The following is a 27,664-nucleotide window of genomic DNA, read 5'->3' as shown; positions in this document are numbered from 1 at the left end:
GTGCACTGTACATGGCTCGATTGTAAACATGTATTGCCTTTCCGCTGACTGGTTAGCAGGCAACAAAAGCTTTTCCCTGTACCTCTGGACACGCGACAATAAATCAACCTCAAACTCAGAAGCCTCTTCAGCAAACCCAAGTTGCTGGAAGCGGGCCAGGCACCATCAGTGGAGGGAATGGACGGGTGATGTTTGGGTTCAGGAACCCTGTTTCGACAGATGGAGTCGGGAGGAGGAAGCTAGAAAAGAGAGGCGAGGGTGGGGCAAAGCCCGGTAATTGACAGGTGGGTCCAGGTGGGGGGGTGATTGGTAGAGTAAGTGACAAAGGCTCCAGGTGAAAAGGAGACGAGGGTGTCGGATGAGGAGAGAAGAGGAGGAGTGAAATGGAAAGTCGGACAGAGGGATGTGCGTGGAAGGGGACAGGAAGGAGGTGAAGGAGGGGAGATAGACGGAAATATGGGACTTGGGGTTTGGAGATGGGCGTACGGATGAGGGGAAAGGAATGAGATGGCTGGAGTGGGAGGTGGTAGGTGGCACAGTGGCACAGCTGGTAGAGCTGCTGCCGTACGGCGCCAGAGGCCTGGGTTTGATCCTGACCTCGGGTGCTGTCTGTGCTCAGTTTGTGCGTTCTCCCTCTGACAGCGTGGGTCTCCTGCCAAACCCTGCAGACGTGTGGGATTGTAAGTGGATTGACCTCTGTAAATTGTCCCTGGTGTGTAGGGAGTGGATGAGAATGTGGGATAACATAGAACTAGTGTGAAGGGGTGATCGAGGGTCAGTGTAGACTCAGTGGGCCGAAGGGCCTGTTTCCATGCTGTGTCTCTGAGCTAAAATAATCTCTGTTCACTGGGATTAGGAGAGGTATGAGAAAGAGAAGGGAGGGGTGGGTGCTAGGTGGAGTCATTATTCAAAATAACAGTGAATTCAGTTTTCATACCATTGTGCTGTAAGCTACACACGTGGGATACGAGGTGCCGCTCCTCCAGTTGCAGGCGCTCTTCCCTCTTTGGGAAAGGCAAGAGCCGGGCTGGAGCTGGGAACGGCTGTGTCAGGGTGGTCATCATTAGTGACGCATGGATTAGCAGTGCCGCAGAGAGCTTCGCATCATTGCAGTGGCATCGGGCGTCAGTGACTTGGAAGGAAGGTTTGTGGAGCTCGGGGATATAGTTACTCTTGCATGGCCAATGTTGGCAGTGAGTGGCTGCAGAGAAAAAGGCAGAGCCTGGAAACGTACAGCCCCGAGAGAGAGCGGGAGAGAGTGTGAGAGTGTGAGAGTGAGAGAGTGAGAGAGAGAGAGTGTGAGAGAGTGAGAGAGTGTGAGAGTGTGAGAGAGGGAGAGAGGGAGAGAGTGAGTGAGAGTGTGAGAGGGAGAGAGTGAGAGAGAGGGAGAGAGTGAGAGAGGGAGAGAGGGAGAGAGTGAGAGAGAGTGAGAGTGAGAGTGAGAGTGTGAGAGGGAGAGAGTGAGAGAGAGAGTGGGGTGGGGGTGGGGGTTGGGGGCAGTCCATGGCACTGTTCCTGCTTGTTGTTGCTCCTTATCAGGCCACCTCCAGTTCCCATTCCCGACAAAAATGATTTGCCAAATTCCTTTCTGAAATGAATTCTTAAATATCACGACTTAACCCTGAATCCTTGCTGATGCTGTCACATTTACACAGTTGCTGTAACGTCATCTCTGCGAATGGAGCCATTGTGATGCCTCAAATGGTCAAGATGCGTCAAGGAAAACTAAGGGGCAACTTTGTCTCACAGAGGGTGGAAAGAAGAATGAGAATTTTATCGTTCCGTTTCGGGACATATGACAATAAATTTACCCTTGGCGGATATACGCAACGAGCTGCCAGAGGAATTACTCGAGGCAGGAAAAAATAACATTTTGGGGACATGTAGCCAGGTTTAGAGGTATGTTGGCCAAACACAGGCAAATGGCAGTAGCTTAGATGGAACACCTTGGTCTGCATGGACTAGTCGGACGATAGGGCATGTTTCCGTGCTATCTGACTCGATATCTCAAAGTAAAAACAAAACTGATGTATTGACCGTATATCAAATGAAGACGATGCGACGTGGCTAAAAACGAAAACCAGTTTAATCTGCCCGATATCATGGGCAATGTTCCCACTCGTAAAACTTAAATTGAAATTTCATGTAATTTTCTGTTCATCCCCGGTACAGTTTTTTTTTCTAAACCAGATTCAGGTACAGTGGTGCAGCAGGTAGTGCTGCTGCCTCACAGCTCCGGAGACTTGAGTGCAGTACTAACCTCTGGCGCTCTCCGCGTGGAGTTTGCACGTTCACCCTGCACACACTTGGGTTTCGCCCCGGTGCTCTGGTTTCCTCCCACAGTGACACCGGGCATCAGTCAAACGAGTGTGGATTGATGGGTGAGTTAACCACTGCACCTGACCCTTGGTGGGAGCTGGGTGGTGGAAGCTCGGGGGAGTGGACAAGAACGAGGGGAAATAAAGGGTGAGTTGCCAGAACTGAAGGAGAATAAAATTGAGTTGTTTGAGATGGACACCTAATGGTCAGTGTGGGCGTAATGGGCTGATGGGCCTGTTTCCATACAGTATGACTCCTCCATAGTAAAATAGTCAATTCTCAGTGGGATATGACAATTTCCACAGATGTGGCATTGTTTATGCAACAGACACCACACAATAGGTCACAGAAGATAAAAATCAGATGCCAAGGTGATAAGACAGATTACCAAAAACCTGGCCAATGAATTGGAGTGATGGGCCGTGGCCGGGGCCTCATCGAACTGAGCTAGAGGTAGCGCCGCCGGGAACAAAGGAGGACCCGACGTGGGGGCACCGTCATGAGGGGTGGGGGGGGGGGGGGAACAAAGGAGGACCTGGCGTGGGGGGACCGTCATGAGGGGTGGGGGGGGAGAACAAAGGAGGACCTGGCATGAGGGTGGGAGAACAAAGGAGGACCCAGCGTGGGGGGACCGTCATGAAGGGTGGGGGGGGAGATCAAACGAGGACCTGGCGTAAGGGGTAGAGGAGGGGGGGGAAGAACAAGGGAGGACCCAGCGTGGGGAGGACTGTCTTGGGGGGGGGGGAAGAACAAAGGAGGACCCGGCGTGGGGGGACCGTCGTGAGGGGGGGAGAACAAAGGAGGACCTGGTGTGAGGGGAAGGGGAGGGGGGGAAGAACAAGGGAGGACCCAGCGTGGGGGGACTGTCGTGGGGGGGGAAGAACAAAGGAGGACCCGGCGTGAGGGGGGGGGGGGGGGGGGGGAGAATAAAGGAGGACAGAGTTAAGGCTTTAATGAGATTAAAATAGGCCACATGTACTGGTTGCTCACTGAACCACTTTGGACATAGTTGTGCGAGATACAGCATGGAAACAGGCCCTTCAGCCCACTGAGTCCACGCTGACCATCGATCACCCGTACACTATTTCTATGTTATCTGACATTTTCATCCACTCCCTACGCACTCAGGGTTATTTACAGAGGCCGATTAACCTACAGACCAGCACGGTTTGGGGAAGTGGGGGGGCAAACAAGAGCACCTAGAGGAAACCCGTGCGGTCACAGGGAGAGTGTGCAAACTCCACATAGATAGCACTCGAGGTCTGGATCGAACCAGGATCTCCGTCGCTGTGAGGCTGCGGCCCGAGCGATCACGCCACTGGGCATCAGGATGGGCAAGAATCACCACCACATCCCAGTGACAGGGAGGAGGCAATGGCGGAGGTTCACCTGCTCACATATGCATCGCACACACTCACCTGTGATTCCCCGTGCCAAGAGTAGAGTGTTTAATTGTCGTGTGTACCGACAACAGAACAATGCGATTATTTTTGCAGCAGCTTAATAGGCCAGTAAGCACAATAATACACAGGCAATGTATAATAACCAGAAGTACCATGAAGAAAAACAGTAGTACTAGGTAACCATAATAAAGCAAAAACTGAAGTCCCTAGTGTAACCACAGACACAGTCCATAGAAGATCATGGTTGCTGAGATTAGTGCTGTACAGTGTTCAAGAGCCTGATGGTTGCTGGGAAGAGACTACTCTTGAACCTGTGGATATCAGCGTCTCGTCTTTATTTTTCCAAGCCTTGAAGCAAAGAAAAACAAGAAGTTTGACTATTTCTTTTCCTCCTTCTCCTTTCGTATGTCAACTATAACAGTCAAAAGTGCTTCAGAGTACCCTAGTAGAACTACCCAGGGTGGACGACGAGAACCTAAAGCAGCTCCCACCCCATTTCCTTTCCTGTTCCAGCTCTATCTTTGCGGATTCTGGCCGAGCATAAAATGTCCAATGTCAAAAGTGAGCAAAAGTAATGAAAGAAGTCTGAACGCTTCCTAAGTGATGTTTGCCACGTAGTCCATGATGTATTGGGATGCAAGGCACGAGGCTGGGACAAAGCACACAGGGGCCGTTTCCAAGCCATTGGCAGGCAATTGTTGTGGCCATTGAATCATCAGGCACGGCCACACTCAGGCTTGCCAGCGGTAAGCAGGAGTCCCACTGACCAGGATCTACAACAATAAGACTTTATGAGGCACATCCTGCTGTCAGACTGGCCAGATATAGCCACGATGCAACAAAAAAACCTGTTACAAGAAACCCCATCTTGTTTAAAATGGCATTGTATCTGGTGAGTGTACGAACCCGGAATAAGGCGAGGAGAAAGTTTTTTTTCACACAGAGTGGTGAATCTGTGGAATTCTCTGCCACAGAAGGTAGTTGAGGCCAGTTCATTGGCTATATTTAAGAGGGAGTTAGATGTGGCCCTTGTGGCTAAAGGGATCAGGGGATATGGAGAGAAGGCAGGTACAGGATACTGAGCTGGATGATCAGCCATGATCATATTGAATGGCGGTGCAGGCTCGAAGGGCCGAATGGCCTACTCCTGCACCTATTTTCTATGTTTCTATGAGCCAGGTGAATTCCACAAGGGTTGTTTAATTAACTCAAAACCACTACCGTTCGCTTCAGTGGGAGACTGAAGACTGGAAGCCTCGCGCCCAAAAAGCCCTGTATGGAAAGCCAGTGGCCTAGGCCATCCCAGGTCCTGTCCATCACAGTGCCGAGGGGTTCGATCAGTGGCCTAACCTTTAGCAGCTGCCACAGGATTGAGATTGAGAAATCAGGCCATTTAAGAGGACCCTGCATTGAGTGGACCTACGTTTTACAATGTAAAGAGGAGCAATGGGAAATAAGACGTAAAAAGTCAGAAGTCAAGGGACGTAAGAGTGTGTTTATTTATCATATGAATTGTGAACAGAATGTTGACATTCTTACATGGTGCAGCTCTACAGGCTTATTAACATAATGCACACTAATAAATAGACAACGATAAACAACACAATACATTAATAATCAGTTTAAAGTGCTGAGTGTAAATGAGATGGGCAGGGCAGGTTTTTGTACAGAGGCAGTGGTGGGTGCCTGGAGCACACTGCCAGGAGTGGTGCTGGAGACACATGCAATGGGTTTTTGGATGGGCGCGTGGATATGCAGGAAATGGAGAGATATGGATCACGTGCAGGCAGATAGGAAGCATGCCGGTACAGCAGGCAGTGAAGAAAGCCAATGGAATGTTGGCCTTCGTAACAAGAGGAGTTGAGTATAGGAGCAAAGAGGTCCTTCTACAGTTGTACCGGGCCCTGGTGAGACCGCACCTGGAGTACTGTGTGCAGTTTTGGTCTCCAAATTTGAGGAAGGATATTCTTGCTATGGAGGGCGTGCAGCGTAGGTTCACTAGGTTAATTCCCGGAATGGCGGGACTGTCGTATGTTGAAAGGCTGGAGCGATTGGGCTTGTATACACTGGAATTTAGAAGGATGAGGGGGGATCTTATTGAAACATATAAGATAATTAGGGGATTGGACACATTAGAGGCAGATAACATGTTCCCAATGTTGGGGGAGTCCAGAACAAGGGGCCACAGTTTAAGAATAAGGGGTAGGCCATTTAGAACGGAGATGAGGAAGAACGTTTTCAGTCAGAGGGTGGTGAAGGTGTGGAATTCTCTGCCTCAGAAGGCAGTGGAGGCCAGTTCGTTGGATGCTTTCAAGAGAGAGCTGGATAGAGCTCTTAAGGATAGCGGAGTGAGGGGGTATGGGGAGAAGGCAGGAACGGGGTACTGATTGAGAGTGATCAGCCATGATCGCATTGAATGGCGGTGCTGGCTCGAAGGGCTGAATGGCCTACTCCTGCACCTATTGTCTATTGTCTATTGGCTATTTAACATGGCATCATCTTCGCCACAGATATTATGGGTTGAGGGGCCTGTTCCAGTGCTGCACTGTTTTCTGTGCGGTGTAACCAGGCCACAAGAGCCTGGGACAAAACAAACCAAGACAAAGTTGCTGTATAGTTGCCGAGACAGGGTTGTGGTTAGCGGGACAGGCAGCATCTCTGGAGGGAAGGAATGGGTGACGTTTCGGGTCAAGACCCTTCCAGACTGGTTAGGGATAAGGGAAGCGAGAGATATTGACGATGATGCAGAGAGATAAAGAACAATGAATAAAAGAGAGGCACAAAAGTAACAATGATAAAGGAAACAGGCCATTGTTAGCAGTTTGCTGGGTGAAAACGAGAAGCTAGTGCGACTTGGGTGGGGGAGGGATGGAGAGAGAGGGACCTGGAACTGACTTCTCTTCCAGCATTTCACAAGATATTTAGAACAAAAATGCTCTGTGCTGAATGTGCAGTTGAGTGACATTGAACTCTGATTGGGAAATGTTCTCCATTGATCTCAACAGCCACCGAATCATGAGTTTGAACCAACAGCGGAAAACTTCTGCCTCGTGGTCTCCTGGCCCTGAGGTTGTGTTGGCTGGTTACAGATCCCACTCAGATAGAGAGAGGCTTAGCTGAATTCACATGCAACTTCATCCATACAAAAGGACAATAGCTTACATTGATGTGGTGTCTTTTGGAGTAGTACAGCATCTTGTAAAATTTTTGCATTGAGCCAATTTGCGCATGAGACAGTTTCATGAAGAAGAACTTGGCTAAATAGGGGCAGGTCAAAGGAAGAAAGAGAAATGGACAGAATGAAGGAGAGGTTTGGTAAAGGGGGTACTTTCATATCTTGCCATATCTTTCACATCTTCCAAAGAGTTGGCTGCTGGTTGGTGTGTGGTTGTGATAAAGACCGGAACCTGGGAGTGTGGAATCGGGCACTTTAGCCCGACTAGCCCACGCTGACCAACATGCCCCTTCTACACGAGCCCCACCTGCCCTCGCCTGGTCCATGTCCTCTCATGGTTTGATGCACTTGAAAGAAGTATGTAAAACCATGAGGGATACAATTATTAGAGATGTTTAAAATTGGAGGTTGAGATGTTTTGACAGATCCTGGGATTGAGGGAGATGGGGAACTCAAGATAGGCCGTTGGCTGATCAGCCACAGCTTTTAGACAGGAACATGGATATGCAGGGAATAGAGGGATGTGGATCATGTGCTGGCAGAGGAGATTAATTTACCTTGGCATCATGCTCGGCACAGACATTACGGGCTGAAGGGCCTACTCCTGTGCTGTATTGTTCTAGGTTCTCCATTTCTTCATGTATCACAATGTACTGATGCCCACTCAGAGACATAGAGTGATACAGTGTGGAAACAGGCCCTTCGGCCCAACTTGCCTACACCGGCCAACATGTCCCAGCTACACTAGTCCCACCTGCCCGCGTTTGGTCCATCTCCCTCCAAATCTGTCCTATCCATGTACCTGTCTAACTGTTTCTTAAATGTTGGGATAGTCCCTGCCTCAACTACCTCCTCTGACAGCTTGTTCCATACACCCACCATGCTTTGTGTGCAATACACCCACCATGCTTTGTCAGATTAGGAGAAGGGGAGGTGCAACGAGACCTGGGTGTGCTTGTACATCGGTCATTGAAAGTAAGCATGCAGGTACAGCAGGCAGTGAAGACAGCCAATGGCATTTTGGCCTTCATTGCGAGAGGATTTCAGTTTAGGAGCAAAGAGGTCCCACTGCAGTTGTACAGAGACTGCACCTGGAGTATCGTGCGCAATTTTGGTCTCCTAATTTGAGGAAGGACATTATTGCCTTTGAGGGAGTGCAGCGTAGGTTCACCAGGGATGGCGGGACTGATGTATGATGAAAGAATGGGTCGACTGGGCTTGTATTCGCTGGAATTTAGAAAGATGAGAGGGGACCTTATTAAAAAAGAAAAACAATTCTTAGAGGATTGTACAGGATAGATGCAGGAAAAATGTTCCCAATATTGGGGGAGTCCAGAACCAGGGGTCACAGTTTAAGAATTAAGGTGTAGGCAATTTAGGACTGAGATGAGGAAAAACGTTTTCACCCAGAGAGTTGTGAATCTATGGAATTCTGCCACAGAAGGCAGTGGAGGCCAATTCACTGGATGTTTTCAAGAGAGAGTTAGATTTAGCTCTTAGGGCTAAATCAAAGGATATGGTGAGAAAGCCAGAACAGGGTACTGATTATGGATGATCAGCCATGATCATATTGAATGGCGGTACTGGCTCGAAGGGCCGAATGGCCTACTCCTGTACCTATTTTCCAGGTTTCTATGAACCATGCACTTGCACTCCTGGATCCCTCTGCTCTCCAACACTGCCCAGAGCCCCAACATTCACTGTGTAGGTCCGGCCCATGTTAGACTTTTACTTTTACTTGGATATTGTTTTTATCAGAATGATAACGACAGAAAATAGATCTGCAGTAATCCAATGTTACTAAAGCAATTGTGTTCAGCGTCATTAAGTGGAGCTGGATGGCTTTCAAAGTGTCTAAGGCTCAGAAATGCTGTTCTTGGAATAGCTTAATGTGTCCTTTGTGACTCATTTGAATTGTCCCCACTCAAAAGCCGATGGTATAAACTGCGAGCTATTGTATGACTCACCAGAGGTCACTAAGTCCAACACCACTCCTTTATATTTTCTACATTTGTTTTCTAAGTCATCATCTTTCTCTGCACAAAAAGCTCTACTCCAACTCATCCATACACCATAAAGCGTGTCAAGACTGAGTCAACAATTCGGTTCATTCCCTTAATAACACATCCGTTTAAGTGGACAAATGGAGCATTAAGGATACATTTGGGGTGCTATGCACAGTTCTGGTTGCCCAATTTTTGGAGAAAAAAATTGGCAATAAACTGGATTGAGCGCAAAAAGATTTGCAAGGACATTACTGAGTCTGAAGGGTTTAAGAAGAGACTGGGTGTTTTTTCCCTAGTGACCTTATAGATGATTATAACATCGCCAGGGGCATAGGTACCAATAAGTAGTCTTTTCCCCACATCAGGTGAATATTTGCTGCAAATAATAATAATAATAATAATAATAATAATAATAATAATAATAATAATAATAATAATAATAATAATAATAATAATAATAATAATAATATTCATTTATTGTCGTTGCAACAAGTACAACGAAATTAAAAAATAGCAATCCTGACGGTGCGTAAAAACATATATGCAATAAATGCAAACAAGTAAATACCAATATATTAAATACAAAAGTTTTAACAGTGTGACCTATTGCAGAAAGTAGTGTTCAGTTCTCGTATGGCCCTGGGTAAAAACTGTTCTTGAGTCTGTTTGTTCGGGATTTGTGATTGTTTTTGTGTTGGCCACTGAAACCAATCCAATAACTCTTCCCTTTAGGTAATTCGTACATGGTCCAAGATGTTGCAACTCATTTGCCACAATTGCTTAGCTCCCAGAGTAATGGAATCTAAAATTAGAGGGCATAGCTTATGGTGGAGAGGGGATGATTTGAAAGAGATTTGATGGGTAATTTGATGGATTTAATGATGAATAATCCTCATAATAAATGATCGTTAAATCCATTAGTTTGCACCTTCTCCCTGTGACCATGTGGGTTTTCTCCAGATGCTCCGGTTTCCTCCTACATTCTAAAGGCGTGCAGGTTTGTAGATTAACTGGCTTCTGTAAATTGTCCTTGGAGCGTAGGGTAGAATTAGTGTACGGGCGATCGCTGGTCGACGCGCACTCAGTGGGCCGAGGGGCCTGTTTCCACGCTGTGTCTCTAAACTAGACTAAACTGAAGGGCCCATTTCCATGTTTTATGTCTCTCTGGCTCGTTGACTCCATTTGTAACAGAAAGTTGCAATCATTCCAATAGCATTGTACATGGTTGCAAAACTCCTTAATCACAAAAGCTCATAAATAATTAATTTGGAATGAGCGGACAAATTCACGCTTTGCATTTAAATGCGGCAGCTATTGTTTGTGAATAGTTTGTGCAGATGAGTTATGGGTACATCTTCAGTGGCGGGCGTGTGTGATAGGACTTGGGTCTGTCAAAAATGTGTTGTCACTTTCCAACCTCAAGGTTTCTAGTACTATTGGACTGGTTTAAGTCGCTAAGACAAAAACTGCCACAATCTACGTGAAATATTCATCCTATTTCTTTCTTGGGATTCGATGGGCCGAAGGGCTGCATCTCTTAACCAAATTAAACCAAACCATCAACACTGGCCAGATGGTCTATTTTTAATGTGTAGGAAAGAACTGCAGATGCTGGTTTAAATCAAAGGTGGACACAAAATGCTGGAGTAACTCAGCGGGGACAGGCAGCATCTCTGGAGAGAAGGAATGGGTGACGTTTCGGGTCGAGACCCTTCTTCAGACTGAGAGTCGGGGGAGGGGGAGACATGGAGATATAGAAGGGTAAGGTGTGAAAACACAGATCAAAGGGGACGATGATCAAGGAAATGTAGAACGTCACCCATTCCTTCTCTCCTGTGATGTCTGTTCTGCTGAGTTACTCCAGCATTTTGTGTCTACGGTCTATTTTTAATGATGAATAATGCTTATAATAAATGATCGTTAAATCCATTCTCAGCCAAATGGGTACAAATGTTAACAATGAGCATTGGAGACATAAATCCTGCATTCTGTGAGCATCCACAGTCACAGTTCACGAGAGACCTCATTTCAGTTGAATAATCACCGTATCCTTAACTTGATAAAAACACACACGGCAATTATTGGACACAGCCCAGCTGCAGAAAACTGAAAAACGTAAACGAATCCACTGGGCAAAAGAATACCCTTGCAGAATTATCAAGCACGGAAAATGCCGCAGATGCAGAAATCAGACCACGTCTGTGAAGAGGATGTGATGTTAATTTTGTGGGTGTGATTGGATAGAGACGGCAGACTCAGAATGCTTATCTATCCGTCTGCGCACTTTGCTGATTAGACCGTCCGATGCCCACTGGAATCTGCAGTTTCCGCCCCTAATGCTTTCCTCTGTGGAGCTGTTGTTTAACAGCTCCCTCGCTTCACAGCAGAGACATGGGTTCCATCCTGACCGCGGGTGCTGTCAGTATGGAGTTTGTACGTTCTCCCTGTGACCGCGTGGGTTTTCTCCGGGGGGGGCTCCAATTTAATCAGCTTTGGATAAATATTTGTGAAATGTCCCTGGTGTGTCGGATAGTGCCAGTGTACGGACGGGGTGATCGCAGGTCAGTGTGGATTCGGCAGGCTGAAAAACGTGTTCCTGCTCTATTTCTCTAAAGTTTAAAACCTAAAGCTCCACTGGATCTTTGTTCAAGATTCCAGCACCTGCCGTTTCCTGTGTCTCTAGGTAGTTCTAAACTGTATTGGGGGTGCCCAACCCCATCACCATCACCTACTCTGGTGCTGATTCCAACTACCCTCAGAGTGAAACAGTTCTTCCTCATATCATCTCTAAACTGCTTTTTTCTTATCCAATACCCATGTCCTCTAGTTTCTGACGGATCTGTTAAGGGGAAAGCTTCCTAATATCCATTTTGTCCATTCCCTCATCATTCTCTCCACCTCCTTCAGGTCTCACCGCACCCTCTTGTGTTCCAAGGAAAATGAACCCAGAATATCCAACCTTCGCTCCTGACTAACGAAGGCTAGTATTTCGCAAACTGTACGTGGGTACAGCTAGGATATGTAAAATGCACTTGGATAGGTACATGGATAGACACTGTTTGGAGGGATATGGGCCGAGCACAGGCAAGCATGACTAGCTCAGTTAAGCGACTTGATTAGCGTGAACAAGTTGGGCCGAGGGGTTTGGCTCTATGCTGTATAATTCTATGACTCTATGGACATGGTGGACAGACGGGCATGTACAGTACAACTTCATGACTGTAAGGCAAAGTGCTAGAGTAACTCAGTGGGTCAAGGCAGCAATATGTGGAGGAAATCATCCTGATACTTGATAGTTGCATAAGAAGGGTTGACATCAGTCAGTTCAACTTCATCAACAAAGGGCTCATTCTTATTTGATCAGACATATCGACGAAGCAACACAGGCCCAGGGCTAGTCAACCATGATGGCAGCGAAGTACCACTCGAAGAACACCGTTTGAAGTTAAAGAACTGCTCATGTGTAGTAGTATTGGTAGCAGTTGACAGTAGAGATCTGATGGAGTGTAATGCATCTGGTAGAACACATTCCCACTGCTGATCTGGTATGTCATTTGACTTTAAAGCCAGTTTCACTGCTTTCCAAATGATTCCGTTATACCTCTCAACCTGACCATTTCCAATAGGATGATATGGTGTTTTTTTACATGTTGCAATTCCTCTATTAGAAAGGTAGTCCTTTAAATCTTTTGACATGAATGAGGTGCCCCTATCAGAATGTATGTAACTTGGAAATCCACAGAATGAAAACAGTTGATCTAATCATTTGATAACCGTAGCAGCTGACATATTTGGACAAGGAAAGGCAAATGGAAACGTCGAATATTCATCAACTATGGTAAGTATATAAGCATTTTGAGAGGAGGATGGTAAAGGCCCTTTGAAGTCAATACTCAAACGTTCCATAGGTTGAGTAGCTTTGATCAATCTTCCTTCTTCAGGATGGAAAAACCTTGGTTTTAATTCAGCACAGATTCTACATGAAGCACACGTCATCTTCACATCTTCTTCGAGAAAGGTAAGTTTTTGGAACGAACATAGTGTAACATACGAGTGACTCCAGGATGACACAGCCCATTGGGAAGATCAGTGAGTGCAGAAGAATGAACAGAGGCACAAAATGCTCGAGTTAATGTATCCGGAGCAACATTAACCTTACCAGGGCGGTACTCAATTGAATAACTATATGCAGATAATTCAATCCTCCATTCATGAATTTTACTGTTTTTAATCTTCATTCGTCTCCAATTATCTAGCATAAAAGCTACTGAACGCTGATCTGTTATCAAAGTGAAGTGCTGGCGAGCAAGGAAATGACTCCATTTTCTCACTGCTTCAATAATTGCTGTAGCTTCCTTTTCGACGGGTGGGTAATGCAATTCACTACCTTGGAGAGTACGAGACATGAAAGCCACTGGTCGTCCTCCTTGATTTAATGTTGCTGATACTGCTAAATCAGAGGCATCACATTCAACAACAAAGGGGAGATCCTCATCGATGGCGTGTAATGTCGCAGATTCTAATTGTTTCTTTAAAGAAGTAAAGGCACCAATTGCTGTAGAGTCAAGGGGGAAAGATTTTGCTCTAATCAAAGGTTGAATTTTGTCAGAGAAATTTGGTATCCATTTAGCATAATATGCAAACATGCCAAGAACCCTTCGTAGAGAGTTTAATGTAGCTGGAACATGTATCTCTTGGAGTGGACAGAGTCTTTCTGGATCACATCATTTCCAACCCAATAACCAAGAATATTAATTGATGACACTGATATTATTGACAGCCTCATTTAATGTTAGAATTTTAGAATGTACAACTTCTAAAAACCGGTGTACATTTTTGTCATGTTCAGCTTGGTCTTTTCCTGCAATAGTTGTATTATCAAGATAAGGGAAAGTATCTTTAAGGTTTTCCTGTTCAACAGGTTTGTCCATCTCTCTCTGAAAAACTGCCACACCATTAGTTACACCAAAAGGAACTCTGCAGTAGTGGTATAATTTTCCATTTGCTTCAAACGCACTGTATTTCTTTTCTGATTCTTTCAAAGGAATTTGGCAGTAAGCACTTTTTAGGTCAAAAGTAGAGAATACCTTATACTTAGCTAATGTATTGATAATATCTTCTATACGAGGTAATGGATATGCATCAAGCTCCGTGAACTGGTTTATAGTTTGAGAGTAATCAGTGCAGCAGGCAGTGAAGAAAGCCAATGGAATGTTGGCCTTCATAACAAGAGGAGTTGAGTATAGGAGCAAAGAGGTCCTTCTACAGTTGTACCGGGCCCTGGTGAGACCGCACCTGGAGTACTGTGTGCAGTTTTGGTCTCCAAATTTGAGGAAGGATATTCTTGCTATGGAGGGCGTGCAGCGTAGGTTCATTAGGTTAATTCCCGGAATGGCGGGACTGTCGTATGTTGAAAGGCTGGAGCGATTGGGCTTGTATACACTGGAATTTAGAAGGATGAGGGGGGATCTTATTGAAACATATAAGATAATTAGGGGATTGGACACATTAGAGGCAGGAAACATGTTCCCAATGTTGGGGGAGTCCAGAACAAGGGGCCACAGTTTAAGAATAAGGGGTAGGCCGTTTAGAACGGAGATGAGGAAGAACTTTTTCAGTCAGAGTGGTGAAGGTGTGGAATTCTCTGCCTCAGAAGGCAGTGGAGGCCAGTTCGTTGGATGCTTTCAAGAGAGAGCTGGATAGAGCTCTTAAGGATAGCGGAGTGAGGGGGTATGGGGAGAAGGCAGGAACGGGGTACTGATTGAGAGTGATCAGCCATGATCGCATTGAATGGCGGTGCTGGCTCGAAGGGCTGAATGGCCTACTCCTGCACCTATTGTCTATTGTCTATTGCAGAGTCTCTCTCTATGTCTCTCCAAGGGGTCCTTAACCACAACAACTTGTGCCCTCCAAGGCGAAGAGTTGGGCTCTATGATACCTTCTCATAAAAGATTAGTTACTTCTGTGTTGATAAAGTTTTTGTCATCCTTACTAAAATGTCTTGATTTTGTAGCAATTGGCTTGCACTTAGAGGATAAATTAATGAATAATGAAGGACATTCAACAGATGCAGCAGAAAAAAACACACAGTACTGGTGGCTTTGACAATACAAGATCAGGCATAGTTCCTTCATACAATATTTGAAGTGATCTGTGCTGTTTCTGGAAATCCTGACCTAGAATTATATCGCGACACAAATTTTCCAAAATACCAAAGACATACAGATTTATAACTAGTTTTGTTCAGAATAAAGTCTACAATACAAGATCCAATAATTTGAGCATTGAGAGATGTCAGAGCCATCGAGATTTCTCTATTTGAAGGAATTGTAGTTAGATTGAGTCGAGACACAACTTGTTCACTTATAAAACTTTCTGAACTGCCAGAATCAAGTAGCACATTAAGTGTATGGCCATTGATGGATACTGTTGTAGCTGCATGAGACAAGCTCTGAGGAAATGCAGCTGTAATTGCACATAAATAAAGGCATATACATGGCGGCAGTCACACTTTTAGTCGTTCCTTTGGACTTGCATACTCTAGAATAATGTCCCTTCTTGCCACAACTATTACAAGTTGCCTCTCGAGGAGGACATATCTCCCTATTATGAATATTACCCCCGCAAAAGTAACACTTCCTTTTTGGATAAGTATATGCTGCAGCAAGGGCACATTTATCAGTAGAAATTGTTTCAGCTTGCTCCTTATTAGTACTTGGGTAAGATTCTTTTGTAGTAGTTGCAGTAGAATACACATTAGATGAGCCATAAGCAGCATCTGAATTTCTCTGAGCCAAGTCGAATGAGTAAGCATGATTGTAAGCTGACTGTAAATCCAAGGTTTTGTTTTCTAATAGTCTCTGTCATATTAAAGGCGATGCCAAACCATTGATAAATGACTCTCGAATAAGTTCCTGTCGATATTGATCAGCTGTAACTGCTTTGAAGGCACAGTCTTTACTAAGTCTCTCATTCAAGTGAGAGCTAGATAGAGCTCTTAAGGATAGCGGAGTCAGGGGGTATGGGGAGAAGGCAGGAACGGGGTACTGATTGAGAATGATCAGCCATGATCACATTGAATGGTGGTGCTGGCTCGAAGAGCCGAATTGCCTACTCCTGCACCTATTGTCTATTGTCTAAGTTCTTGTAAAAACATCAAGTGACTCACCAGGTTTTTGTTTACGAGTAGCAAGGAGGTGTCGAGCAAATATTACATTGGGTGTCTTAACGAAGAGTCTGCTTAGTACATCAATAGCAGAATCATAAGTTGTACATTCCTCTATGTAATCATATACATCATAACAGAGCTTATTAATGTCCTGAATTTGTCCGGTGCATTGTCACCACACTCATCAAAGAAGTTATTTAGTGTACGGAGCCAGTGCTTCCATTCCTTTGCTACAGTAGGTGAGTTGGGATCCAGATCCAAGCGTTGTGGTTTCAATAGTTTCTCCATCTCGATGTCACCACACTGCTTAACCTCTGAGATTGAGTTGCTTAAATTGTTGTGAGGCAAATGAAAATTCCAATTTACTTAAACTTTATTTAAGCTTTAAGCAACTCATTTCTGTAATGCACATCTTCAAAGCGTCTGGAAATGATCGCTGATTCGGCAGGCCTCGCCCGCCCGAGAGTCCCGCACATGCGCACACTTCACACCCTTTGCTCTTTGATCATGGTTGGTCTCAAAGCAATGAAAGAAGATGATGATTATTTGCCCAAGGAGGGTGTACAACGTTTAATTTTGCATGATTGCAGAGGTATACCCGGAGGGGAAAAGGCGACACAATGTTATCCCGAATTGTTGCAGGCTTTTGAATGCTCAGCACCAACCATAAGGGAAGGTGAATAATTCAGAGAAAGAAAGGAATGGTAATGAGATTTATTCAATTTGTTAATTTTGAGGAACTGCAGGGTGTCGGTCTTGTCAGCGCTGTCCTGTATCATTTAAATCAACACAAGTGCATCATTTCCACAGCTTCTGAGTGAATTCCTGTAACATCTTAGCTCGGTGGAAGACTTCAAAGGGATCGGATTAAACCAACATTCACTTTGATTTCAGTAGCAAGTGTGGTACTGACGGACTATATACTTTCAGCTGTACAACCTGTCAAGTGAAGCCGAGAAAGAGAAACTCTAGAATATTTTCCAGTAAGAATCATTTGCTTCCGGTGCATAATGTCAAATTAAATTTGAAACCATCTCAGCCATCTTGGCCTGATTAGTACGGGTGTCAGGGGTTACGTGGACACGGCAGGAGAAGGGCATCGAGAGGGGAAAGATTGATCAGCCATGATTGAATGGCGGAGTAGACTTGATGGGCCGAATTGCCTAATTCGGCTCCTAGAACTTATGAACAAAGAGTGCTTAATTGTACTGGCAAGGGAACAATAAACTTATTTCTTGCGAGGCCCTTTAATGCAATAATACAACAAACAATAAATAAACAATCATCAATGATATTAATTGATTAAAAATTAAAAGGTGAACAATGAGTAATACAAAACAGGCCATAATAGTGCAAAACGGAGGTCGGTAGTGAAACCAAAACAAAGTCCATAGTCGACCATAGTTGTTGAGGTAATTGTTAGTGTTCTGCGGTGTTCCAGAGCCTGATGGTTGGTGGGAAGAATGTTTTACATTGGTCAGTAACGTGGTGATCCAGCGTGCTGATTGAGGGTTCTATCATTCTGTAAGGCGAAAATGTAGTATCCTTATTTAAACTAGGAAAAGGCCAACTCTGAGTTTGATTTTGCAGTTGCTGCCAAATATACTCTGGGGGCAATTTCTGCATTTAATCATTTTTTTTAGCACTTTAAAGCAGATACAAAATTGACATTTAAGCAGCGTTTCTGTGGATAGACATGACTTTGCAGGCAATGGAGGGATATGGAACACATGCAGGCAGATGTGATTAATTTAAGTAGGTAGACACAAAATGCTGAAGTAACTCAGCGGGTCAGGCAGCATCTCTGGAGAAACGGAATAGGTTCACTTTTTGTGTCGAGACCCTTCTTCAGTAGTTATCAAGTTCAGCATGGACATTGTGAGCTACACTGTACGATATTCTCTGTTCCATGTAAGTGAAGCTTAATGTAATAGTTTCAATGCCACAACAGTGGATGCCGGCGAAAGGTGACACGGTTCACGTGATTGTGTGGATGATCTTGGAGTTTGTCTCCAAGAATATAAGGGGAGAGAGTCATGGTCTCCTGACAACCCATAGTTTTCCATGTGATATTGTTGTGTCAATGTGGAAAACATGGACCTATTATCTACAAGTCACCGCCTTAATCCCAGGGTGGAGATGTCAAAGACTAGAGGGCACTGCTTTAAGGTGAGATGAGCAAAGGAGATACAAAGCAGAGCAACTTACTCAGAGAGTGAGGGTGCCTGGACCACGTCCAGGGGAGGTGGCGAAAACAAATCTGATAGTGACGTTTAAGCGGCCCACATGATGGGCATGTGGATATGCAAGGAATGAAGGGGTTTGGTACAGAATTGTGGGCTGAAGGGCCTGTTCCTATGCTGTACTGTTCTATGTTTTAGGTTCTCTTGATACTCAAACTTGTGAGGAAATTACAAGCTGTACCGCCGGGAACCTCTATCCGCCTTTCATTAGCAATCTATAACATTACATAGTCAAGGCGATAACATAATCAATGAAGTTCCTGTAACTAGGGTGTTGTCACTGCTGTATTCTATGTCCCTTTTAGGCTTTGTCTGCAGTTTCCCCATCACCACATTAGCACAATCTACATCCCCGTTTACTAGTTATGAGCCCTCACTATGTTTTCAGTTTAGTTCAGAGATACAGCACAGAAACAGGCCTTCTGGCTCACCAAGTCCGTGCTGACCAGTGATCTCCTTAGATTAACACCATCTTTTACACACCAGGGAACATTTTAATTTTACCAAGCCAATTAGGTTACAAACCTGTATGTCTTTGGAGTGTGGGAGGAAATCAGAACACCCGGGGGAAAACCCACGCAGGTTACGGGGAGAACGTACAAACTGTGTACGGACTGCACCCGTAGTCAGGATCGTACCCGGGTCTCTGGCGCTGTGATGCAGCAACTCTACCGCTGCGCCACCGTGCCACTGGTGTTTCCCCTACAACAGCAGCACACACAGTGGAACCACCCTGAGGCTTGTCTCCCCTCTTGTCCAACCGTCTGGCGATGCTTGACTCCCCTCTTCAACACCCCCTCGCTCTGCCCCACTCAGTTTTCAACAACCATGTTAATTTACGTGTCCAATATGAAAACCTATCCCTGGAAATCTCCTTAAATCCTACTGCAAAAAGACCAGAGCCACTCTCATCATTTCCAGCACACGAACTGTTCCATCACTACAGCAGCAAATCCCATCTGAATTGGCCGTGACTTCAAGGGGAGCTGGTCTCATAACGCATGGCTGTGAGACTGGCGGAATCATCTGGATATTTTCTCCTCACAGCATGCGAAGAAGTAAGCTGTCTGCTGATGAGAGAGAGAGAGAGAGAGAGAGAGAGAGAGAGAGAGAGAGAGAGAGAGAGAGAGACAGACAGACAGACAGACAGGCAGAGAGAGAGGCAGAGAGAGAGGCAGAGAGAGAGGCAGAGAGAGAGGCAGAGAGAGAGAGAGGCAGGAAAATAGCACAAAGAAACAACATTGAGCCCTGATTAAACTAACCTGTTCTCCCATTTTAGCTTTCGGTGGTTTGAAACATAGAAACATAGAAAATAGGTGCTGGAGTAGGCCATTTGGCCCTTTGAGCCAATGCCGCCATTCAATACGATCAGGGCTGATCATCCAAAATCAGTACCCCGTTCCAGCTTTCTCGCCATATCCCTTGATTCCGTTAGGCCGAAAAGCTATATCTAGCATTTAATGACTTGTTGTAAGAAGCTTCTTTGCAGTCCGCCTCAAACAGGTCTCCAATATTATCAAACACCCACACCAGCCAGGCCATCTCATTCCTACCATCAGGAAGAAGGTACAGGAGTCTGAAAACCGTGACCACCAGTTTCAAGAACAGCTTCTTGCCCTACAACCACAGGCTCTTAAACACTACACAACATCAGCCTCGACAGTGAACTAGAGGCTTCACTATATATGGTTGCACTGAGGACATTGGGGTTTTTAACGCAAGTGTTGGGGTTAATAATATATTGAATTTCTGTTTATTCTCCATTATCATTGTGTATTGTGGTTTCAGGACTGTTAAGAGTCAAGAGAGTTAAGAGTGTTTTATTGTCATATGTCCCAAAATGGAACGATGAAATTCTGAAACATAAAAACACAGAAAACAGGTGCAGGAATAGGCCATTCGGCCCTTCGAGCCAGCACTTCCATTCAATATTATCATGGCTGATCATCGAAAATTAGTACCCTGCTTTTTCCCCATATCCCTTGATTCCTTTAGCCCGAAGAGCTAAATCTAACTCTGATCTATCTGAAGAATGGTCTCGGCCCAAAACATCACCCATTCTTTCTCTCCAGAGATGCTGCCTGTCCCGCTGAGTTACTCCAGCTTTTTGTGTCTATCTTAAAACCAGCATCTGCAGTTCCTTCCTACACAATGAAATTCTTACTTGCAGCAGCACAGCAGATATGTAAACATATGCTGCTGCGTGTGAGAATTTCATTATTTTGTTGTTTCATTATTTTATAATTTCATTATTTTATATGACAATTAAACACTCTTAACTTGACTCTTGACTTCCCATGACTCAGAACCTTAATGTGTCCTGAAATTATTTTAGAGGACAAATTAAAAGTTGCATAGCTTTAAAATTATCCTGCAAACACATGGTTTGATGCCTAAATCTCATTAGTTGCCAACTGGTCTTCACACATTAACAGCCCATCTCGGTTATTCTGCTAATGAACTCATTATTGCCCTTAATTACATTTGTGTTTAGTACAGATGGCACATTTGATTGCAGTTGAAAAGGATGTGGGATGCCAAGTGTGGTACAGCAGCCACCCTTTAAGCTGCTCCAGAGTGTTCCCCTCCCTACCCTCTCTGCGGCACGGTGGCGCAGTGGTAGAGTTGCTGCCTTACAACGAATGCAGCGCCGGAGACTCAGGTTCGATCCTGACTACGGGTGCTGTACTGTACGGAGTTTGTACGTTCTCCCCGTGACCTGCGTGGGTTTTCTCCGAGATCTTCGGTTTCCTCCCACACTCCAAAGACGTGCAGGTTTGTAGGTTAATTGGCTGGGCAAATGTAAAAGTTGTCCCTGGTGGGTGTAGGATAGTGTTAGTGTGCGGGGATCGCTGGGCGGCGCGGACCCGGTGGGCCGAAGGGCCTGTTTCTGCACTGTATCTCTAAATCTAAAAAAAATCTAAAAACTTACTGCAGGGACCACACTTGCTGTGACCAAAAGTCAAAGTGCTGGAGGAACTCAGCGGGTCAGGCAGAATCTGGGCAGGGAATAGACAGCTGACATTTCTTCACTTTAGACTTTGCACTTTAGAGATATAGAGCGAGAACAGGCCCTTCGGCACCGACCAGTGATCACCCTGTACACGAGCACACACTACACACTAGGGACAATTTACAATTTTTTACCAAAGCCAATTAACCTACAAACCTGCACATCTTTGGAGTGTGGGAGAAAACCGGAGCACCCGGAGAAAACTCACACGGTCACGGGGAGAACGTACAAACTCCGTACGGACAGCACCCGAGGTCAGGATCGAACCCAGGTCTGGCTCTGTAAGGCAGCAACTCTGCTGCTGCGCCACTGTGCCGCCCTTCGGGTGGGACCCTTCTTCAGCCTGCAGTTTCCTGTGTCTTCATCTCTCTGTGACTGCCCGCTTCACATCCCTCCTCACCCATCTCTCCTCCTCACCCAGGCACCTTCCCCAGCGATCCTAGGAGATGCAACACTTGTCCCTACACCTCCTCCATCTAGGGATCTAATCAGCTGTTCCAAGTGAGATAGAGTTACCTGCACAGCCTCCAATCTTGTCCGTTGCATTTGGCATTCTCAATCTGGCCTCTTCTCTATCCACAAGACCAAACGCGGACTAGATCACCCATTTGGCCAGCTCTGTGCTTCATCCACAGCAACTTCCCTTAGTTCCCAGATGCATGTCTCTTCAACTTTCCCCTCCCATTCCCACGCCAACCTATCTACCCACTGTCTTCTTCACTGCACATCTTGTATGTGTATGTGACAAATAAAGTAGACTTGACTTGACTTGACTTGACTTCCTCCCACATTCCAAAGATGTGCAGGTTTGTAGGTGGTTAATTGACTTCTGTAAATTGTCCCTAATGCTTAGGGTAGAACTAGTATATGGGTGATCATCGGTCGGCATGGACTCAGTGGGCCAAAGGGCCTGAGTGCATGCTGTATCTCTAAACGTAAACTAAAATAAACTCCTTTCTCACCCCTCCCCAGCACCTCTTTATACAGCCGCTCTCCTCTCACGTTTGTAGGTAAATTACAGATTTAATTTGTTCCTAGTGTGTAGGATAGTGCGAGTGTATGGGGTGATCACTGGTCAGTGCTGGCTTGGTAGGCCGGAGGGCCTGTTTCTGTGCTGTACGTCTAAAGTCTGCATTGAAAAGTGTCCCAAACTATAAGGGGCCATCAGAAGATACCAGTTTGGAAAGGACTAGTTGTGCAGCAGTAGAGTTGCTGCCTTCCAGCCCCAGAGACCCAGGTATGATCCTGGCTACAGGTGCTGTCTATACCCTCTCCCCGTGACTTGCATGGTTTTTCTCCGCGAACTTCGGTTTCCTCCCACACTCCACAAAGATGTACAGGTTTGTAAGTTCATTGGCATAGTATAAATGTAAATTGTCCCTAGTGTGTTGTAGGGTAGTGTTAATGTGCGGGGATTACTGGTCGGTGCGGACTCGGTGGGCCGAAGGGCCTGTTTCCACGCTGTATTTCCAAACTGATTAATCCTCACTGTCAGTGATTGCGACATATTATTGTCCAAGACAGGTTAGCGGGGAGTCACACTTCACCACAAGGAACATGAACCAACTTTGTGGGGCATCAGAGGATTTGCCAGATACTCTGATGATCGAAGAATCTAGTTCAAGTGGACACACTCCACTATGGCATCTTGTACTCCTTGGATGAGTCAAGCAAGTGGCCTAATATCAGCCAAATGTTTCAGTGAGTCAGAAAGTGGCATCAATTATATTGTCTCCTAATATACAAGCCGTTAGCATCGACTGAAGGTTGTTAAGATTTCAGGCGTAAATGTTCTGGGCTCCAGACCAGCGTTATGAGAGATAGTGCTAACTGTTTGTGTCTGCACCAGCTTTAAAATCAAAAAATCTGGAGCTGAAGTGTGAGGTTGAATGTTGCTCTCACAGTTTCCAGTATCTTTGGAGCTGTTTCCACTCCAGTTCTGAGGGTTCTGAGGTGGTTGACTGGGTCATTTTAGGGATCACAGACCCTTCCACAGATGGAGCAGCAAGTGGGGCAGATGGGGTGGCCAGATGGTTAGCTGGTGTGGTGCTGACTTCCTTCTGATGCCAGCACAGTGCATTTGTGTGGTGTCAATGCAGGGACTCAAGGTTTTCGATGTCAGCCTGTATTCTCCTTCTCCACTGAGCGACGGTGGGCCTGATAAACCCAGGAATTGGTGGTGATGTTGTATTTCTTCAAGCAAGCCTTGAGTGCATCCTTAAATCTTTGTCTCTGCCCACTAGGTGATCTCTTCCCGTAGTAAAGCTCAGAATGGTGTCGGTTGGGATTTCTGGGCATGGAAGGCATCGGTCTGAGTGTCCCAAAATCGTCAGTGCTAGCAATGTTGTCCTGGGAGAGCTCATATGATGGTAGTTTATTTACTCTGTTGTTGCATTTCAAACGTTTCCCCAGGGTAAAAATATCAAATACTAGAGGGGATAGCTTTAAACCATCTCCTACTGATCGCTGGTCAGTGCTGGCTTTAAACCATCTCCTACTCTTGTGCTGGCAAGATCCAATTTTATGCAGTAAATGTTTTCAGAGTACAAGGTGCAGTGATGGGTGTATTGATTTGGTCGTATTGAGATAATAAATTGTAGTTCAAGTGATTTAAACCACTAGGATTTGGCAGGCCGTGGCATTGCTACTCAAAGCTGATAGAGCTGCTGACTCACGGCACCAGTGACCCAGGTTCGATCCTGACCTTGGGCGCTGTCTAAGTGGGATTTACACATTCTCCCGGTGACCGCAAGGGTTTTAATTTTAGAGATACAGTGTGGAAACAGGCACTTCGGCCCACTGAGACCGCGCTGACCTATGATCACTTGTACACTAGCTCGATCCCACACACTAGAACAATTTACAGAAGCCGATTAATCTACAAACCTGCATGTACTTCTTTGGAGTGTGGGAGGAAACCAGAGCACCTGGAGAAACCCCACGAGGTCACAGGGGGAGCGTGTACAAGCTCTGTGCAGACAGCACCTGTAGTCAGGATCGAACCCGGGTCTCCAGCGCTGTAAATCAGCCACTCTACCGCTGCACCACTCTGCCGCCCTTTCCCTGGATGCGTCATGTGCCACCCATATTACAAAGACATGCAGGTTTGCAGATTAATTGGCCTCTGTAAATTGCCCCTGGTGTGTAGGGAGCGTATGAGGAAAGTAGGATAACGTAGAAACTAGTGTGAACAGGTGGCCGGCGTGGACTCGGTGGGCCGAAGGGCAAGTTTCCATGCTGTATCTTTCAATAAATCGATCAAATTCCAACCCAAGTGGGTGAAACCAAAGACAGTGGGAGAGGATGCGATGTGCTGCTACCAGAGTCCAGGCCTATGCAAGCGGTTAGTCCAGCTACCTGTCAGTGTCACTGGAGAAAGTGGAGTATATATTTAATCCTCTTTCCTCATTGTGATTGTAAATCCTGATAGTGAATGCGCAGACAAATAAAAAGCAGATTTTAAATATGGGGCTGTCAATTTGCTGACAACATAAACAAATAAGTTAACTTATTTTACCTTGCACCAACCAATTTTTTTAATTGCACATTTGAAAAGATTAACTCATTAGTAATTCCACTTAATTACAAACGCTCTTTTTTCCAATTAGTTGGTATATTTTTGGCATTTTAGTTGGATATTGAGCGGTAGATGCAAGGAACTGCAGATGCTGAAATCTTGGGCATAACACAAATATGTGGTGGTATAATGCACAGCCTCTCGTATAGAAACATAGACACAGAAAATAGGTGCAGGAGTAGGCCATTCGGCCCTTCAAGCCCATTCAATATGATCATGGCTGATCATCCAAAATCAGGACCCCATTCCGGCTTTCTCCCCATATCCCTTGATTCCGTTAGCCCTAAGAAGTAAATCTAACTCTCTCTTGAAAATATCCAGTGAATTGGCCTCCCCTGCCTTCTGTGGCAGAGAATTCTGTGGCAGAGAATGGAGTTTGTACATTCTCCCCGTGACCTGCGGGGGTTTTCTCCGAGATCTTCGGTTTCCTCCCACATTCCAAAGACGTACAGGTACGTAGGTTAATTGGGTTGGTAAATGTAAAAATTGTCCGTAGTGGGTATAGGATAGTGTTAATGTGCGGGGATAGCTGGGCGGCGCAGACCCGGTGGGCCGAAGGGCCTGTTTCTGCGCTGTATCTCTAAATCTAAATCTAAAAAAAATCCACAGATTCACAACACTCTGGGTGAAAAAGTTTTTCTTCATCTCAAAATGATAATCATATAAAACACAAAATGCTGGAGTAACTCAGTGGGTCATGCAATATCTGGGGAGGACTTGGATAGGCAAAGTTTTGAGTCGGGACCCATCTCATGTGCTTCCCAAGTGCTGCTTGACCTGGTGAGTTACTCCATGACTCAGTATTTTATATAAGAAAGGGGAATGGTTGTGTGTTATATGACCAAATGGCAGCATGGAGACACAAGGCATTGCAGACTCTGAAATTGTCAGTAAATAACAAAGTGCTTGAGGGACCTAGTGGTTCAGGCAGCATCTGTAGAAGAAAATGAACCAATGACCAGTTTTCCCTCCTCCACTCCATCGTGGGCTCTTTGCCAATCGGTGCCGGCTCTGATTTGATCTGTACATTTTCATACCTCTAGTTTCCCCCTCCCCCAACTCTCAGGCTGAAGAAAGGTCTCGACCTGAAAGGTCACCTATTCCTTTTCTCCAGAAATGCTGCCTGACCCACTGAGATATTCCAGCATTTTGTGTCTATCTCCAAACTGTCATCTGTCCATTTCACTCCAAGATGTTGCCTGAACCACTGCTCCGGTTTCCTCCCACACTCCAAAGACCTGCCGCTTTCGTAGATTAATTGGCTTTGGTAAAAATAGCGTGCGGGGAATGCTGGTCAGGGTGGACTCGGTGGGCCGAAGGGCCTGTTTCCGCCCTGTATCTCTAAACTAAACTGAACACCTTGAGTTCCTCCAGCACTTTGTGTTCTGCTCAGGCCTTCTCCCTTTGTTGGTGACTCCACCATGGATTATGTTTGTTTAGCTTTATTCACATCATCAGTTGTGTTTGCAATCTTTCCAGCTGTGAAAACCTTCACGACACTATTTGCGGGGAAGTTCCCCAGAGCCATCATTGTCATCGATTCACCACACTATTGTTGGAAAGATGCTGCTGCATCTCACCAGCTGTTCCACCGACTTACAGAACAAATTCAAAGCAATTAATTCCATGTAATGCAGTTTGAAATATCATAATTAGCTTTCACATCAAAGAAACCTCTCCCGCTAACACAATCTTTCCAACGTCACGCTGAATGATCTATTAATATGTCCGTCCCACGAGGTGAAGTGGTGACATTTCTATTTTTATCAAGTCCTTATTTTACAATTGAAATTTAAACTGATCTTGTTATGTTAAAGCATTACATTTCGGAAGATTACATTAATGGATTTCATTGTCAGCTGCAACCTGTCTCGGAACTAAGTAAGAGAATTTTAAAACTGTGATGTTGCTCAACCAAGTGTGAATCTAGATCAGACTCGTGGTTGAGTTAACACAGTGGGAGTTTTTTTGTAAACATAAAGGTGTCAGTACACATATCATTCCTTGCCAGATTTATTCCTTAACAAGGAGCTTTTATTCAAATAATCAGTTACAAAGTACTGGAAGGATCAAAAACTGGCCAGCAGTTTGCCAACGTCAATCAATCAATCAATCAATCAATCAATCAATCAATCAATCGATCAATCGATCAATCGATCGATCGATCAATCGATCAATCGATCAATCGATCAATCGATCAATCAATCATAAAAATGACAAGGTCATCCATAATCCACAACACATTTTACCTCCCTCCCCCCCCCCCTTTCCCCCACCAGCATTCATGGTAGCCGTCAGAGTCCCCGTGGACACTGCATGTTCCCACTCCACAGACATGCGGTCACGGACGTGGGCTCGGAGTAGGGGCAGGCAGTCGACCCGTGCAGGATCCTCGACTGCCCACTGCCTGGACCCGTGAACGGCCATCTTGGTCAAGCCCAGGAGCAAACCGACGGGGAAATCCCCCCCCCCCAAACCTCACCCCCCCCCCTCCCCCTCTCAACAATGAGGGGGGACCTCATTGAAACATACAGAATAATGAAAGACCTGGATAGAGTGGATGTGGAGAGGACGTTTCCACTAGTGGGAGAGTCTAGAACTAGAGATCATCGCCTCAGAATTAAAGGACGTTCTTTTGGGAAGGAGATGAGGAGGAATTTCTTTAGTCAGAGGGTGGTGAATCTGTGGAATTCTGTGGAAGTCAAATGGATATTTTTAAGGTAGAGATAGATAAGATTCTTGATTAGTACAGGTGTGAGA

General features: G+C 45.5%; 1 protein-coding gene across 3 annotated transcripts in view; it reads left to right on the top strand.

Moving 5' to 3' along the window:
• LOC144608138 (rap1 GTPase-activating protein 1-like) overlaps positions 1–27,664 on the top strand; it is a 396,852-nt gene that overhangs the window by 9,889 nt on the left and 359,299 nt on the right. Inside the window, exon 1 of one of the 3 annotated variants that reach the window (XM_078425532.1) lies at positions 12,905–12,921. The exons of the other annotated variants lie outside the window; for them this stretch is intronic. The gene's annotated coding sequence lies outside the window, so the exon portion shown is untranslated. Of the gene's footprint in view, positions 1–12,904; positions 12,922–27,664 lie in introns of those variants that run through there. 3 annotated transcript variants of the gene reach the window in all.

This window comes from Rhinoraja longicauda, chromosome 30, assembly GCF_053455715.1.
Source record: "Rhinoraja longicauda isolate Sanriku21f chromosome 30, sRhiLon1.1, whole genome shotgun sequence".
NCBI lineage: Eukaryota > Metazoa > Chordata > Chondrichthyes > Rajiformes > Arhynchobatidae > Rhinoraja > Rhinoraja longicauda.
This window is presented reverse-complemented; position numbering and strand designations above follow the sequence as displayed.